At 39.1% G+C, this 15,559-nt stretch overlaps 1 long non-coding RNA gene across 1 annotated transcript; it reads right to left on the reverse strand.

Annotated features, from left to right (window-relative positions):
- Positions 1-2,388: 2,388 nt before the first annotated feature.
- On the reverse strand, positions 2,389-14,591 carry LOC139170791 (uncharacterized). Its single transcript, XR_011559665.1, has 3 exons — positions 14,504-14,591; positions 5,429-5,613; positions 2,389-2,580 (listed from the first exon to the last, which is right to left on the reverse strand). It is a non-coding gene; the product is annotated as an uncharacterized lncRNA (long non-coding RNA).
- Positions 14,592-15,559: the final 968 nt, after the last annotated feature.

Below are 15,559 nucleotides of genomic sequence, written 5' to 3' on the forward strand. Positions count from 1 at the left end.
GCCTGGGGAATTCTGGGAGTTGAAGTCCAGATATCTTCAAGTGGCCAAGGTTGGGAAACACTGCTCTAGATGCCTCATGGTAGACATGAGATAACCAACAGTCTGCCTATCTTTTTCTCTCTATCACACACACACAAAAACAACAGGTTATTGTGTACTCACAATGGAGGAAAAAAATTATTGTCACCTTAGGCAAAGATGTATCAATTGTAGAGCCTCAAATGTATCAGCAATTCTTCAGAAAAATTCTTAAGAAAAATAGGCAGTGCCAATTTTTTCCTTTTTAAGTATTTTAAAAGGGGTCCCACACCCACCCACACAAAAGGCTGGTTCTGAGGAATCAAGGATTTTTCAAATGTCAGAGGCAGGATTTCGCGGAATCTTTTAATAAATCCTCCACCAGGTTATGTCATCCCATTATAAATGATTGGCATGAATATTATGGAACATTTACAGGTCAAGATGAAATGTTGAGAGTGGAATGGGTGGATGTTTGCAGGGAGCCTCTGGCATTTCTGATCCTTCAAATATGTTGTTTATAGCTTAATTAGTATTTATGTCAACAATTTGAGGGCAAATTGCAGGAAGATTTTTTCCCCCTCCACTAATAATTTTATCTTATAGGTTTACAGTGGGATTTCTAAACAGCCTTTTATCACTGAGCATGTTGTGCCCAACCTGATTTATAATGGTAATAAATATGATCAAGACTATACACATCAGTAAACAAAATCAGAAACCTAACTAAATAGCAGTAATAAAAGGGTTAGAGATTAAAGGCAGCTGAAGTCTGGCTTTGCCATGGCACAAGTGAATTACAGATTCATGTGCCAGTGCCTTAGCAAGACCTTTAAATTACTGTCTTTAAATATTAGGATAGTTTCTTTTTAAAAGTGAAATCTACTTTAAGACAGATTCACCTGGTGATTTCATGGACATACAGTACCTGTGTAGTTTTTGTGGCAAAGTGGTTTGCTGTTAATTCCTGGCAATATCTATCTATCTATCTATCTATCTACCTACCTACCTACCTACCTACCTATCATCCATCCATCCATCCATCTATCTATCTATCTATCTATCTATCTATCTATCTATCTATCTATCATCTATCTATCTATCATCTATCTATGTATCTATCTATGTATCTATCTATGTATCTGTCATCTATCTATCTATCTATCTATCTATCTATCTATCTATCTATCTATCTATCTATCTATCTATCTATTCCAAATCTACTCTACAGCCATGGGATTTTCTAGTGATTAATCAGATAAAAAATCTACTCGGTGAAGTAGATTTAATCTACTCAGTTAAGATGTACTGGATCAATGATCCCCAAACTCCTAAACTCATTTATCTCTTCATGAAGTTTCAGATTGTTCATTGACAACCCCCCCCCCCCAAAAAAGAATGTTCATTATATGAAAATAATGTAACAATTACTACTTTAACTACAGGTACTATTACTTGTGGTAATAATAATAATAATAATAATAATAATAATAATAATAATAATAATAATAATAATACCTAGCCATGGATAAGAGCAGGAAAATGGAAGAAAGATAGAGGCGCTAATTCTGGCTATACAACATCAAGCCATGAAAATAAATGCTTACAAAGCTAGAATTGAGAAACAGCAACAGTCAGCAAAGAATTGGGGGGGGGGGAACAGTGGATCACACAAACTGACAGCAAACTATGGAATGACAAAGTAGCAACTATGGTGCATTGGAAGATCTGCAAGGAAAACCATTTGCCTGCAGGCAAAAACTGATGAGACCATAAAATAGGCAATGTAATAGAAAATGAAACTGCTAAAAAACCCTGTGACTTTACAATCCAAACAGATAAGCAATTGCCACAAACAAGTGTTGATAAGAAAGACCAAAAAAAAGGCTGGATAGTGGATGTGACAGTACCTACAGATAGCGGAAGAGAAGAGAAAGAACTGGAGAAGATAACAAAATACAAAGACCTGCAAATAGAAATAGAATGACTGTAGCAACAGAAAGCAAAGGTAGTACCAATACTAATAAAGCCCCTTGGATGAATCCCAAAATAATTGGAAAAGCACTTGAACTCCATCGGCGTTGACAACACTACAATCAGTCAATTGCAGACGGCTGCTTTACTTGGAACAGCTTATATACTGAAATAATATCTTTAATTCATCAGAGAAGATCATCTGTCTATCCCAAATCTTTGGGAAGGATCCAATGGGTAGATAAAGCACCAAGTTCGGGCTAAACATATGTGATGAACCATAACCATCCAATTCTGAATAACATTGTCTTGCTAGGCACCTCACCTTCAAAACTAGGAACTGTCATGGAGCTCTATAGATACCCTCAAAGATTAATTGATCCCAATAAATCTTCCATCATTTATTGACCAGATATTGACTCCCAGACACATTCTGACTCTCTTTTAACCCCCAAACATTTATCAAAACCTTGGATAGTCTCGTCAACCCTTGAGAGTCAATATTGACCTCTTTGTGGTCTTTTGATGTAGATGTTTCTACCTTCTGTGACTGACTCAGCCAAGTATTTGGGCTGGTGTTCTTTTAATCTGTAAACAATGATAAAGACAACAATGAATGTCAAACAGCAGGAAACATTAGGATTTGGTAGAGAGAAAAAGAAGGGAATCATTTTAATGTTAGTCAACTATGATTTTTAAATGAGTTGCAAGCTACGATCATGGCATGTCAAGGCCTGGGCATTTTGGCTTAGCAGGATGCACTGTATGGCTCCAACCACTGTGAGCTTCGAATCATGATTTATGTATGAACCAGTATTATGGCTTGTTCAATAGACTATGGAAAATACACTATGACATGGTGTGTTGTGTGAGCCCAGATACTATCAACATGTTAGTTTGCCAGATGAAATGGTTCTAAATTATTATATATATAATAATATATAGCTAAATCTTATATATATATCTAAATCTAATATATAGCTAAATCTTTAATAGCCAAAACAGAAGAGGACGTTGAATAAATTGTTCATATTCAGAAAGCATAACGCTTGCTCATTAAAAATTGGCTAAAAATTTAATGTTCAGCGTTCTTTCAAAAGAAGATGGCTTATTTGGCTATACGGAACATAGATTCCTACCAATGACTTTGACTAATATCAACAGTTCTAAACTTATCAAGATTATCTCAGATTGACTGAGAGAATTGCATTTTATTGGCTTCTGACTGTTAAGAGATGCAACCACAAAGAAAAATGTTGAGAATTCGCAGTAGAGGCACTGTGAATTCTCAACATTTGGATTCTCTTGTAGGCTAACCCTGAGCAGAGGAATTGAAAACATGTAGACTGTATTCAACTCTATTCTTCTGATCAGTGGTCATTTGCAAAAGCATCGTCCGGTGGTGGGATTCAGCCAGCCCCCACCTATTCAGGAGAACCAGGTGTTAACTTTCTAAGCAGTTTGGAGAACCAGTTGTTGGAAGAAATTTTATTTTGTTTTTTTCCACTTACAGAGCTAATCCTGTAAGGAAGGCAGGAAGGAAACATTCTGGTGTTGTTTCTGACCTAATCTTTATAGTCCTGCTTACAGAACCTGCCTCTGTGGTTAACCCTTATTACATTCTAACAGCTAAGGCAAAACACTCATTGACATGAGCAACATTGAGTTGGCCATGCCTACCCAGTCACGTGACCACTGAGCCACACCTACCCAGCTGGTCATTTGGGCAGGGAACCGGTTGTTAAATTATTTGAATCCCACCACTGGTCAGATCTGCAAACAGTGCCCTTCTGAATTCACAGAAAATCATTTCTGGGCTTCATTTATGTAGAATGTTTATTGGTGAGGATGCTATTTAACAGTGATTTCAGATATCAATACTAGCCACTTTGCTTACAGTTTTTAAGCAAGTCTACTATTTGAAACTCGGGCGTCAAGGGATTTTCTCCCCCAAAGCTTTAAAATAACCAGAATTAAGAAATGTTTTGAATTAAATAGTGATTAGCTTGAACCTGTGCATTTCTAGTATGTAATACATATTTTGTTAGCTTGTGCCTTGAGTTCTTTACAGTTATATTATTATATTATATGCAGGAAATGCACTTTATATTAATGAACGTGGAGGGTTTTTTAATGCTGCCTTGAATGTCGTAGTCTTCATTTTTATGCCAAAAGTCCATGAAGTGAAATGGATTACATTAATTCCCCCTGCCTCTGTTGGGATTTACCAATGAATAAATAGAATTACCCAGGTGGTATATATTGTGTTATAAAATATGGACTAGAAAAAAATGTTGAATAGATTCTGGTAGTGTAAGAAAAATGCTTTTTTAAAAATCCTGTCTGCTTCTGAAATTCAGGAAAAAAGATGAAATATATGTTATAATTTACAAGCCAGGGACCTCACCTTTCAAGCACCCGCTATAGGGTAGCCCTGGGTATGGAAGTGATGGATAGTTGTGCAGAATATCTGAACGGTTTTCAACTTAAAACTGCTTGTTTAGAACACATAGTAACTTGTATCTCTTTTACACCTTGTATTGGGCAGTGCAAAGTCAGCTTTTGGTTACTCTGGAAGTGATGGAGGTTGAAATCCAATATATTTGAAATGATCCTGTTTTGGAAAAGTTTGACTCAATAATCACTCCAACATATTGGTGCTGTGCTGTTCTGTACTGTGGATTCTAAAATTACAAGGGACCACAAACCATTGTTCCTTTTTTTCTGCTGATGAAAAATTGTAGCTATAGCACTGCTAAAACCTTGGCCATTCCAGCCAAGCTCTAAACTGCTCTAAAGAGAAACACACCCAGCAGCTTTCAAAATACAGTGTTCCCTCGATTTTCGCAGAGGATGCATTCCGAGACTGCCCGCAAAAGTCGAATTTCCGCAAAGTAGAGATGCGGAAATAAATACACTATTTTTGGCTATGAACAGTATCACAAGCCTTCCCTTAACACTTCAAACCCCTAAATTACCATTTCCCATTCCCTTAGCAACCATTTAGATTATTTACTCACCATGTTTATTTACTAAAGTTTATTTAAAAAAATATTTATTAAAGGCGGATGAAAGTTTGGCGATGACATATGACATCATCGGGCGGGAAAAACCGTGATATGGGGGGGGGGACATGAAATATTTTTTAATTAATATTTTTGAAAAACCGTGGTATAGACTTTTCGCGAAGTTCAAACCCACGAAAATCGAGGGAACACTGTAGTTTGTTCTATTCTTATTTGCCAAAAAGTTAACTCTAAAGAGAGACTGTCTTATCTAGGCAGCTTGTTCGTAGATATTTGCCTGCATTTAAGCTAGAATTCCAGAGGTTTCCTTCCCTACAAATAAATGTGTGTGTTTTTTTCATGTGGGGTGTCTTGGATTTCTGATTATTTTTATTGGAAGCATTCCAGTAGTATCTGGATTACAAACATACCTGCCAAGCTGAACAGATTCTGAACAGGAGGCACTTGGATGCTGAGCAGTTCCAGATGCTGAGCAGATGCTATAGAATCCACTTCTTTCAAACATTTTAGAAAGCGATTAAGAGAAGATATCCAAAAAAACACAGGTATTGACTTCAGTCTGTATCCAATCTGCAGGGTAAGGGGGATGCCACAGCTGGGACAATTAACAAAATGATTCCAATTAATGAAAATGAATTTCCCTGAAACACAGATGCAGTCATTATGCCAGTATAAATAAGAGGGCATCCACGATTAATGGAGCCTTTTGGAATGCATTTGAGAGTGGGATTTGTGCAAAGTAAATCAAGAACACCTTTGTTAAATTATACATTTGTTTCTTCATAATTGAGGCTGTCTTATGTTACGGATCTAATAAGTTAATTCAAAATTACATGTCTTAAAGAAATGCAGGTAAAAAAGGATGATATTATAAGGGAAAACAATGAATGAAAACATGCAAAGAGAGAAAGAACAGTAATAGGGAAGTAGCTTCCATTCGTAATAGTAGCTACAAGTACATTTTATTTTACCCTTCCTCCTCTCTTTAGTTACCACATAATTTCCTTTTTTCCATAGCCTTTCCCATCATCAAATCTATGTGTTGCTTTTTTCTTCTTGTTTGGGAGGAAAACTAAGTGGTTTCCAATCATTAATAAAAGGGGTCATTGTCCTTTCTCTAATCAATTTTGCCATCTCTGCTATTTTTGTCAGACTACTTTATGTTCTATTTAAAATAACGTGCTGTTAGTCGTTATGTGCTTTAAAATGCCTTTTTAAAATTTTGTTTTAACCATTTCCAGCCATTTGAAAAGAGGAAGAAATTGTTTTCAAACGAGTGGAATGTTTACCTGCCATTACCATCCTTGTGGTTTATTCCATGTATCGTTGTGAAATCATGGCTTGGGTTGAGGTAGAAATTTAATCACTCTTTTGTCTCTCATTTGGCCTATATGGATTTATATAGGGGAAGAGGAGTTCACAAAGCTATCTAGATCTTTGAAAAAAGGGGCAAAACCAACCAACACAGAATAGAAATCCCACAGATAAGTTTCTAATGGCAGGCACATTGGTATCTTACACTAGAGAAAAATATAAAAGTTGGACTGTATTTTACCATATATTGGTTGTTGTTGTTAGTTGCAAAGTCATGTCCGATGCACTGCGACCTCATAGACCAGTGTTTCCCAACCTTGGCAACTTGAAGGTATCTGGACTTCAACTCCCAGAATTCCCCAGCCAGCGAATGCTGGCTGGGGAATTCTGGGAATTGAAGTCCAGATACCTTCAAGTTGCCAAGGTTGGGAAACACTGTCATAGACAACGTTCCTTCAGACCTTCCTGTCCTCTACCATCCTCTGGAGTCCATTTAAGTTTACACCAACTCTTCAGTAACTCCAGCCAGCCACCTGATTCTCTGCCGTCCCTTTCTTCTTTTGCCCACAAGGTCCATAATATTGGTTTAGGTATCAAGCGTTCAATATTCTGCACTTCTATCACTGCTTTCAGAATTCATGTTGGTTTCTGTGGACCTTAACTATAAGGGGATTTTCCCCCCCAACATTTTGTGTTATTGGCCCAAGCAAATGTGTTTACCAATCTTTCTCTTAGATTTTTTGTGGTGAACGTTAGCCTCTTGATCAATGTTATTAGCTGTCAAACTGTAATATTTTAAACGTCATTTCACACACAGAACAAACCTCCATGATCGGGATTTTAATTGACAAAGTGTTGGTAAAGTCAGAGAAGCCAAACACACCTTGCTCCTTTTTTGGAAAGCAATTTCTTCGGTTGCTCAGAAAAAAAAAAAGTAATGATGTTTACAATGTATGCCAAGGGTTTCCACGCCTATTAAACAATGGCAGTTCTAATTTTACTCAAAATTGTAGTATAATGGCCTGAGCCTTGTTGCTAAGACACAATAGACTTTGGTTTTATATTCCTGCCTTCACACTGGCTAGATACTGTACAGGTTTTGGTGAAATGACTGCGTTGAAATTGGTTGTCGCCCTTTGCTCTGGGTTTCATTCCAGAAGCATGTATTTTCTACCAGACCGTTACAACAACTTGCTGTAAATAGTTAAAGTTAATATATGATGTGTTGACATTTGAAAGACAAAGTACTTTGAATATTTCATTTTTTAAAAATAAAGTTGGAAACAATTAGTCAGCCTTAGTTTTTTTTTTCTGTTTGGGGAAGAGTGGAAAATAACACAATGCGAACGACAGTGATGTTGTGTTTGGTGGGGTGCACACACATGCCAATTTGTGGAATCAGTGTTCACAACTTTGTATATTCATTTCTTCTATAGTTCCTTGTGCCTTAATGATGGTGAAATGTAATTTTAGGTTCGTGCCTCAGTATGCCAGACAATTTAAAATACCAAAAAAAGGAAAACCATTTACAATTTATGATTTATTTGGAACATTCCAAGATAAAAGGAATTTCTATTTACAAGGAAGAAAACCTGGAACATAAGAGTTGCATTTCTTTTTTATAGTTTGTTTCCATAGTAAAGATACTTCAATGTAAAAATTGATTGAATTAAAAAATCCAGTATTAAATAATAAATATTCCTGTGAGCCCGATTCAACTCCCAGTTGCTAAATAGGCAGAATTTTGGACATTTTGAAACATAAATAGATTATTTATTTATTTATTTATTTATTTATTTTATTTATTACATTTGTATGCCGCCCCTCTCCGTAGACTGGGGGGGCTCACAACAGTGATAAAAAACAATACATGGTAACAAATCTAATATTTAAAATCTAAAAATAACAGTTTTACATTAAAAAGTCTAAAAACCCCAATATATAAAAACATACACACAATCATATCATACACAAAAACTACATGGGCAAGGGGGAGATGTCTCAGTTCCCCCATGCCTGACGGCAGAGGTGGGTTTTAAGGAGTTTACGAAAGATAAGGAGGGTGGGGGCAATCCTATTCTCTGGGGAGAGCTGGTTCCAGAGGGTCAGAGCCACCACAGAGAAGGCTCTTCCCCTGGGTCCCGCTAGCCAACATTGTTTAGTCGACAGGACCTGGAGAAAGCCAACTCTGTGGGACCTAACCGGCCGCTGGGATTCATGCGGCAGAAGGCGGTCTCGCAGATTTCCTGCTCCGGTGTCATGAAGGGCTTTATAGGTCATAACCAACACTTTGAATTGTGACCGGAAACTGGTTGGTAACCAATGCAGACTGCGGAGTGTTGGAATAACATGGGCATACGTAGGAAAGCCCATGATTGCTCCCGCAGCTGCATTCTGCACGATCTGAAGTTTCCAAACACTCTTCAAAGGTAGCCCCATGTAAAGAGCATTACAGTAGTCGAGCCTCGAGATGATGAGGGCATGAGTGACTGTGAGCAGTGACTCCCGATCCAGATAGGGCCGCAACTGGTGCACCAGGCGAACCTGGGCAAATGCCCCCTTTGCCACAACTGAAAGATGTTTCTCTAATGTGAGCTGGGGATCGAGGAGGACGCCCAAGTTGCAGACCCTCTCCAGGGGAGGTCAGTAACTCCTCCCCCAGGGTTATGGACGGACAGATGGAATTGTCCGTGGGAGGCAAAACCCACAGCCACTCCATCTTATCAGGGTTGAGTTTGAGTCTGTTGACACCCATCCAGACCCCAACACCCTCCAGACACCGGCACATCACTTCCACTGCTTCATTGACTGGACATGGGGTGGAGATGTAAAGCTGGGTATAGATTAATGGCGTTGGAAGGTCATCTAGTCCAACCCACCCAGGCAGGAGACCCTACACCATTTCTAACAGAGGGCAGATGGGTCTCTTCTTCAAAGTCTCCAGTGATTCGGCACCCACGACTTCCGAAGGCAACGTCTGTTCCGTTGGTTGATAGTTTGCAATGTCATAATCAGAAATTTCCTCCTTATGATAGGGAAATGGTTGACATTTCATATATACATATACACATGTGAGTGTGTGTGTGAGAGGGGGGGAGGGGCAGGGTTTCCAAATAGCATCCAAAATTAAATCAAAGTCCAAGGCAAGATATTCCTCAAAATTCCAATTTAATAATAGAGTCATGTTAGTCCATCTGGGTGAAACCCGAATCTGAATCTTCCCAAGTTTCAACACTCAGTTGAAAGTTCAAGACCTTGCCCCCACACCCACAAGTCCATCACATTGTCCAATCTTCAATTGCCATGATGGCAGAATCTACCCATCTCTTTCTGTGCTGATGCAGAAGTGAACTTGGCTTTCTAGAAATAATTTGTTATGGCTACATGCTAGCAACTTCATACAGTCCCCCTCACATTTTTCCACAATAGAAACATATCCTGTTCCCCGAAAATAAGACGCACCCCGAAAGTAAGGCATGTCAGAGGTTTTGCAGAATTTGCTAATATAAGGCACCGCCTGAAAATAAGGCGTAGTCAAGTTTACATACGGTACGGTGGAAAAACATACGGTACCATTCAAAGCTGTTCATAGCGGTACCGTAATAATGTGGCGTCCCCTGCTGGCCCCTTCCATCGCTTTGTACCATCCAGTACAGCAGACACAGTCTGCTGCTGTCTCACCGCCATTACAGTTTCCACTACAGTGCATAGACTGTAGTTCCTCTGGTGGCCGGAAGCTGCAATAGCATGAGTATACTGTTGTACCATATAAGTGCCATCGTTTGTGTGTGTGGGTGCCATACTGACAGGTACCGTACTGTAATCGGTGTACCATACGGTACACTTTCTTTGGGGGTGTCAGCTTTTATGCCTGTGAATTTGTCTTATTTGAGAAATATAAGGCACCCCCCTCCCCCCCCCCGAAAATAAGATGTAGCACAACTTTTGGAGCTAAAATTAATATAAGACAGTGTCTTATTTTCAGGGAAACACGGTAGAAGATTGACGACAGGAGACGACAGGAAAAAAATGCCAAAAATTGCATCAGTGGGCTCTTACCAATGTGGCACTCCAGACCACACCGATATAAACCCACCATTGCTATTGGTGAAAAAAATGCCCAAATGGCCAAGCCAGAAGTACATTTTTCCAAACCTCTGGTTTGTCCACTGGGGGAATTTTTTTTGCCTTCAGGGCTTCAGGAAAGCTTCCTGAAGCGTCTGGAGAACGAAAAAAGCCTTTTTCAAGGGCGAAAATCAGCTGGCCAGCACACACATATGTGTTGGAACCGAAACATGGAAAAGTATTGAGTGCTCCAGAGATTCAGACCCAACCTTGCTTAGTCTTTCCAAGCATCTACAACCTGGTTCATAACTAAACGAGTATTATTCGACAGGGATTGATTTTTAGATAGGGAAAAGTACACTATCTTAAACATAATGTAAGTGGGAATTCAGAGTGCATCTACTCAGAGGCATGAAGCCAGGATTTCTGGTTATCAAAGTTTTGAGTTACATCATTGTAAGGTCTCAAAATGTACTTGAGTCACCAGAATGTCAAAGAGAAACCCAAGAGGAGGCTTGGGAAAAATATCAACTTTATTTGTGCAAAGAACTGGACAGACCATTCCGCAACATACAAAGAGCATGCAATAAAAGGCCACACCTTGGGGAAGGTGTTCTGTCGGACTCTCTGATAGGAGCCTCCCGAAAATTCAAGGATACAAATTTCAGACACACACACGTTTGAAAATTCAAAACAATGTTCTTTATCACAAAAGTCAAAATAAACTAAGCACTCTTTTTGTATTGCAAAGAACACTCTTCCCAAAACAACCAGATAGTCTGTACAATTTCCCTTAAGCAGTCATTAAGTACTTAGCCAGCAGCTGTAGAGAAACTTAAGCAGTCATTAAGTACTTAGCCAGCAGCTGTAGAGAAACATCCCTTCTTCTTCCAACGAAGGGAGACACACACACACACACACGCTGCTCTGCTTTGGTTTCAAAGGCGTGAAAAAGCAACAAAGTCCAGCACACAAGATTCCTGACAAAACTGCAACAGATATTCTTCCACAATGGCCAAACCCACATGCTGCTATTGATAGCAGCAGCCCTAATTACTGGAGCCCCACCCAAACACAGGTGGCCTCCCTTATTTCCTGTAATATGTTCTTACTTGGTCTCTTCTACGCATAATTCTGCGTTTGCGTGGGTCCAAAATGTCATCATCTGAAGCTATAGAAGATAAGGAAGAATGACTGCCTTGGCTGTGTGCCAAGCCCTCCTCTGCAAAGTCACTCCCACCTTCTTCTTCGTCCGAGGAAACTAAACTCTGATCTGATTCTGTCAGCAATAATACAGGCCTGTGACATGTTGAATTTTCCCCTGCATCCACCTCCCCATTCCCTGGGGCAGGAGCTGGGCCAGAGCCAACCACAACAGAAGGTATGTCCTTTTATACCTTCAGCAGCTTAGTATCCAATCCTGGCTCCTTGGCACATGCCTTCCTTAAAGCCCTGCATTGGCCATGTAGCAAGGAACAAAGGGGGTTGGGGGCTAGTGCTTAGCAACAGAGGGGCTGGGTACTTAGCAACACAGGTATTTGCCTGATGTAACCCTGCCAAACCATGACATAACCCACTCCAGGCACTGAGTTGTACACAAAAACAAGCTAACGGGTTAGATCACTGGTAGGAGCAAATGGAAGAGGCAATTCTAATTTTTACAGGAGCAAAGCAATTCTTGCAGAAGCGAAATTAGCAAGTTATTATTGACCCGGGGTGGTGCAGCAGGTAGAGTGCTATACTGCAGGCCACTGAAGCTGACTTGTAGATCTGAAGGTCAGCGGTTCAAATCTCATCACCGGCTCAAGGTTGACTCAGCCTTCCATCCTTCCGAGGTGGGTAAAATGAGGATCCGGATTGTGGGGGCAATAGGCTGGCTCTGTTTTTTAAAAAAGTGCTATTGCTAACATGTTGTAAGCCGCCCTGAGTCTAAGGAGAAGGGCGGCATAAAAAAAATCGAATAAATAAATAAATAAAAATAAATAAATAAATGTCCCAGTAATTCTACCTATTCTACTATTATTATGTCCCTTTATCAGAAATAACAATAAATCAAAGCAAGTGCTCTCTTGCATCATAAAATAGAATTTTGTAGCCTATAAAACTTGGCATGTATTTTCCTCTTGGCTCCTAGGTGCTCACTACAAAAAGATTTTTCGAAATGACCATCAGATCATTTGTATTTTTTACACAGCATTATATTAATTAGCATACACTGATGTAAAGGAGTTACAACGTTCTACATAAATTTTCAAGCTTTAGGTGTCAATGTATCAAGCATGAGTAAGTACAGTACTCGTTAATTTTCAAGCTTTAACTGTCAATTTATCAAGCCCGATCACATACGTTTCATAGCAAAGCACTGGTATTCAGCACCTAGTATCTCTTTATTTGAACATAAGTAAAAAGATACCCCACATACAGAGATGTAAAGGATGAAGGGCTATTAAAAGGAAAGAAATCACTTTATATACAGTTCATATATGTTGAGTTTGAAATGTATTCTTCAATTGGCCAACATCATTTGAGTTACCGAGAATTTAGTGAGCATGTTCAGTAACTGTTCTGTCTGAGTCACTCCGGAAGCTATGACCAATCCAAAAAGATAAGCCAGACACACTGGTTGAATCCAAACACAGTTTTATAATGGTAAAGAGAAAAGAAGCCAACAGAAAATGTCCTTACAAGTCAGGAAAACACTGGAACTACAAATAGATACACGAAGGCAATTGTTCATACAAAAACACAGGAACCTTGATGACAAACGAGGCTGTTGCTAACAGGCACAAACCTCCCACGGGTCTTCAAGACTGCTGGGCCATGAGCCAGGAACAAAACGCTAAGAGAAAAGGCAGATAACTACAACTCCACTGTGATAACACTCCATGCTGCCAAAAGAGTTTGCCTGCCTTATAAACCCTTCCCTGCTAATGAGGACCACACCCAACCCCCTGGTGTTCCTCATTCAACGCTGATAATATCTCTTCAGTTGCTGCCTCCTTTGAGCTATGCATCTCTGTCGCACACTAATGAGAGCTTGTGCATCGTCATCCAATGACTCCAAAGAATCCAAGCTACTTGCTTGCGAGAGCCCTTCCCCAGGGCTCCCAGGCCTTTCTTCCTCGTCACATTCCTGACTGTAATCTCCCGTCTGGCTGCCAAGAACTCTCCTCTTCGCTCTCAGCCTCCCCCGGGCATGGAGCCAGCAGACGCAGCTGGTCTTTGCTCTGACTCAGGCTGAACCACAACAGTAACTATATATGTACCATGTAACATATATGGAGGATGGGAGGGGGGGTTCTAGCCAGCTATGGTCCATGGAGTCACTGACTCCTAGTAACTGAACAACAACAAATAACCATGTAAGAGTTCATAGAATCCTATAATATTGTTAGCATTATCTTGTCCATACCTAATTGTAATTGTATATTCAAGAGATGTGTTTCTCACATTACAATGAGTTTTGAGGTTATTAAAGTTCACCTCTTTGGGCAACTCTTGTCTCTGACCAGTCTGAGCTGGTTCTTATCTGAATCCACATTCTTGCTTCTTAACTTCAAAGAAACAGAAACATTAATCAAAGAGCCTCCTTACAGAAAACAATTACTCAAAGGAGACCCTCTCCTGATCCCACCATGCTTATCATCTTGCCTATGCAGGTTTTAGAGACTGGCAAATAAATGGGGTAGTAGAAACGGGTGGGAAAATGAAAATCTCTTTCTGAAGATTCTCAGGAACTGACATTATTATCATCCCTGCGGAAATTAAATGGAAAAATTCAACAGCCTTTTGCAGAGAAAACGTTGCAGAGAAAATCCAATTTTCTGAGCTTGGGGGTGTTGTAATTGCTATCTTCTAATTACAGATTCCCAAATCTGTATTTTACTGAAAGTGAATGGGTGTATACATTATATATTATAAAACATTACCTAGGGGGGAAAAACAGGTTTTACATTCTTGCTAGGTTGGCGTGAGTTGTAGAAAAGGAACATTTTGATGATCAATCATTGATGAATAGAATGTCGATTTCTTCCAATGAGTCCTACGAGAGAATCCCCTACCGGGAAAAGAAGAAGGAATAGAAGACATTTCATTCACTCACTCACAGTAATGCATTTTCATGCTGCATTTCTATCTTTGGGTCCGCCCATGGGATTCAAGAGCCATTCTCCAGGGGGCGCTCTGCCCCTCGTAGTCTATAGTTTCGTCTTAACCGGAAACCGGAAGTAGAGGTTTTTGCGACCGCCTCATCCTGGCTACAACTAGGTGACCATAGACCTACAAATTAGACTGATTCTAACGCTAAAGTGAAACAATAGTATTTTTGTGTGTGTGTTAGAAAGTGGAATGTGGCCATTTTAGCACTATTATTCATAACGATGAACTACACCGGTCATAATTATAAAGTAATTTTTATATCGCTGGACTCTTAAGGACTTCGGACGGTACTGAATTTACTCAAAGCTCTCTTAATTTGCCTCCTTAACAGATTTATAGGAGTCGGAAGGGGGCGTTGTTAGGTCATCTATTCTGACCTCCCTGCCCAGGCAGGAGACTCCCTACACCGTTTCTAACAGAGTGCAGCCCAGTCTCTTCTTGCAAGCTTCAAATGACGAAATTCCCACAATTTTTGAAGGCAACTTGCGTTCCCTGGGTTGATTTGTAGAAGTCCTTGCAATCCAATCTAACAGAAAAGACTCGGAATACTATAAAATTTAGAAGACATTTTATGAATGGTTAGAAATAAGGGGAAAAACCTATATATTAATGAAAAACTATAAAAGTAAAGAAACTAACTTCGTCTAAATAATAAATTATTTTTAAAAACGATATGTAATCGAATATATGATTTATAGTAATTGAATTATTTGGAAAATGATAACAGAAAGGCGGAAGAAAGGAAAACATTAGGTATAATATAAATAGCCAAAGCAATCAATATATTAATGATGTAATGTTTTTATAATTTTTATGTGTTGTTGTTTTGGTTAGGTTTTTTGTATTGCTTGTTTTAAAGTACATAATTCAATAAAAATATTTTTTTTAAAAAAAGAATCCTCTATAACATAAAAAGAATCCTCTATAACTATGTCCTCTATAATATTCATTGTGTATTATTGTGTATTGGACAAAATAAACAAATAAATAAAAAGTGAATGAGA

Source organism: Erythrolamprus reginae, chromosome 8, assembly GCF_031021105.1.
Source record: "Erythrolamprus reginae isolate rEryReg1 chromosome 8, rEryReg1.hap1, whole genome shotgun sequence".
Lineage (NCBI taxonomy): Eukaryota > Metazoa > Chordata > Lepidosauria > Squamata > Dipsadidae > Erythrolamprus > Erythrolamprus reginae.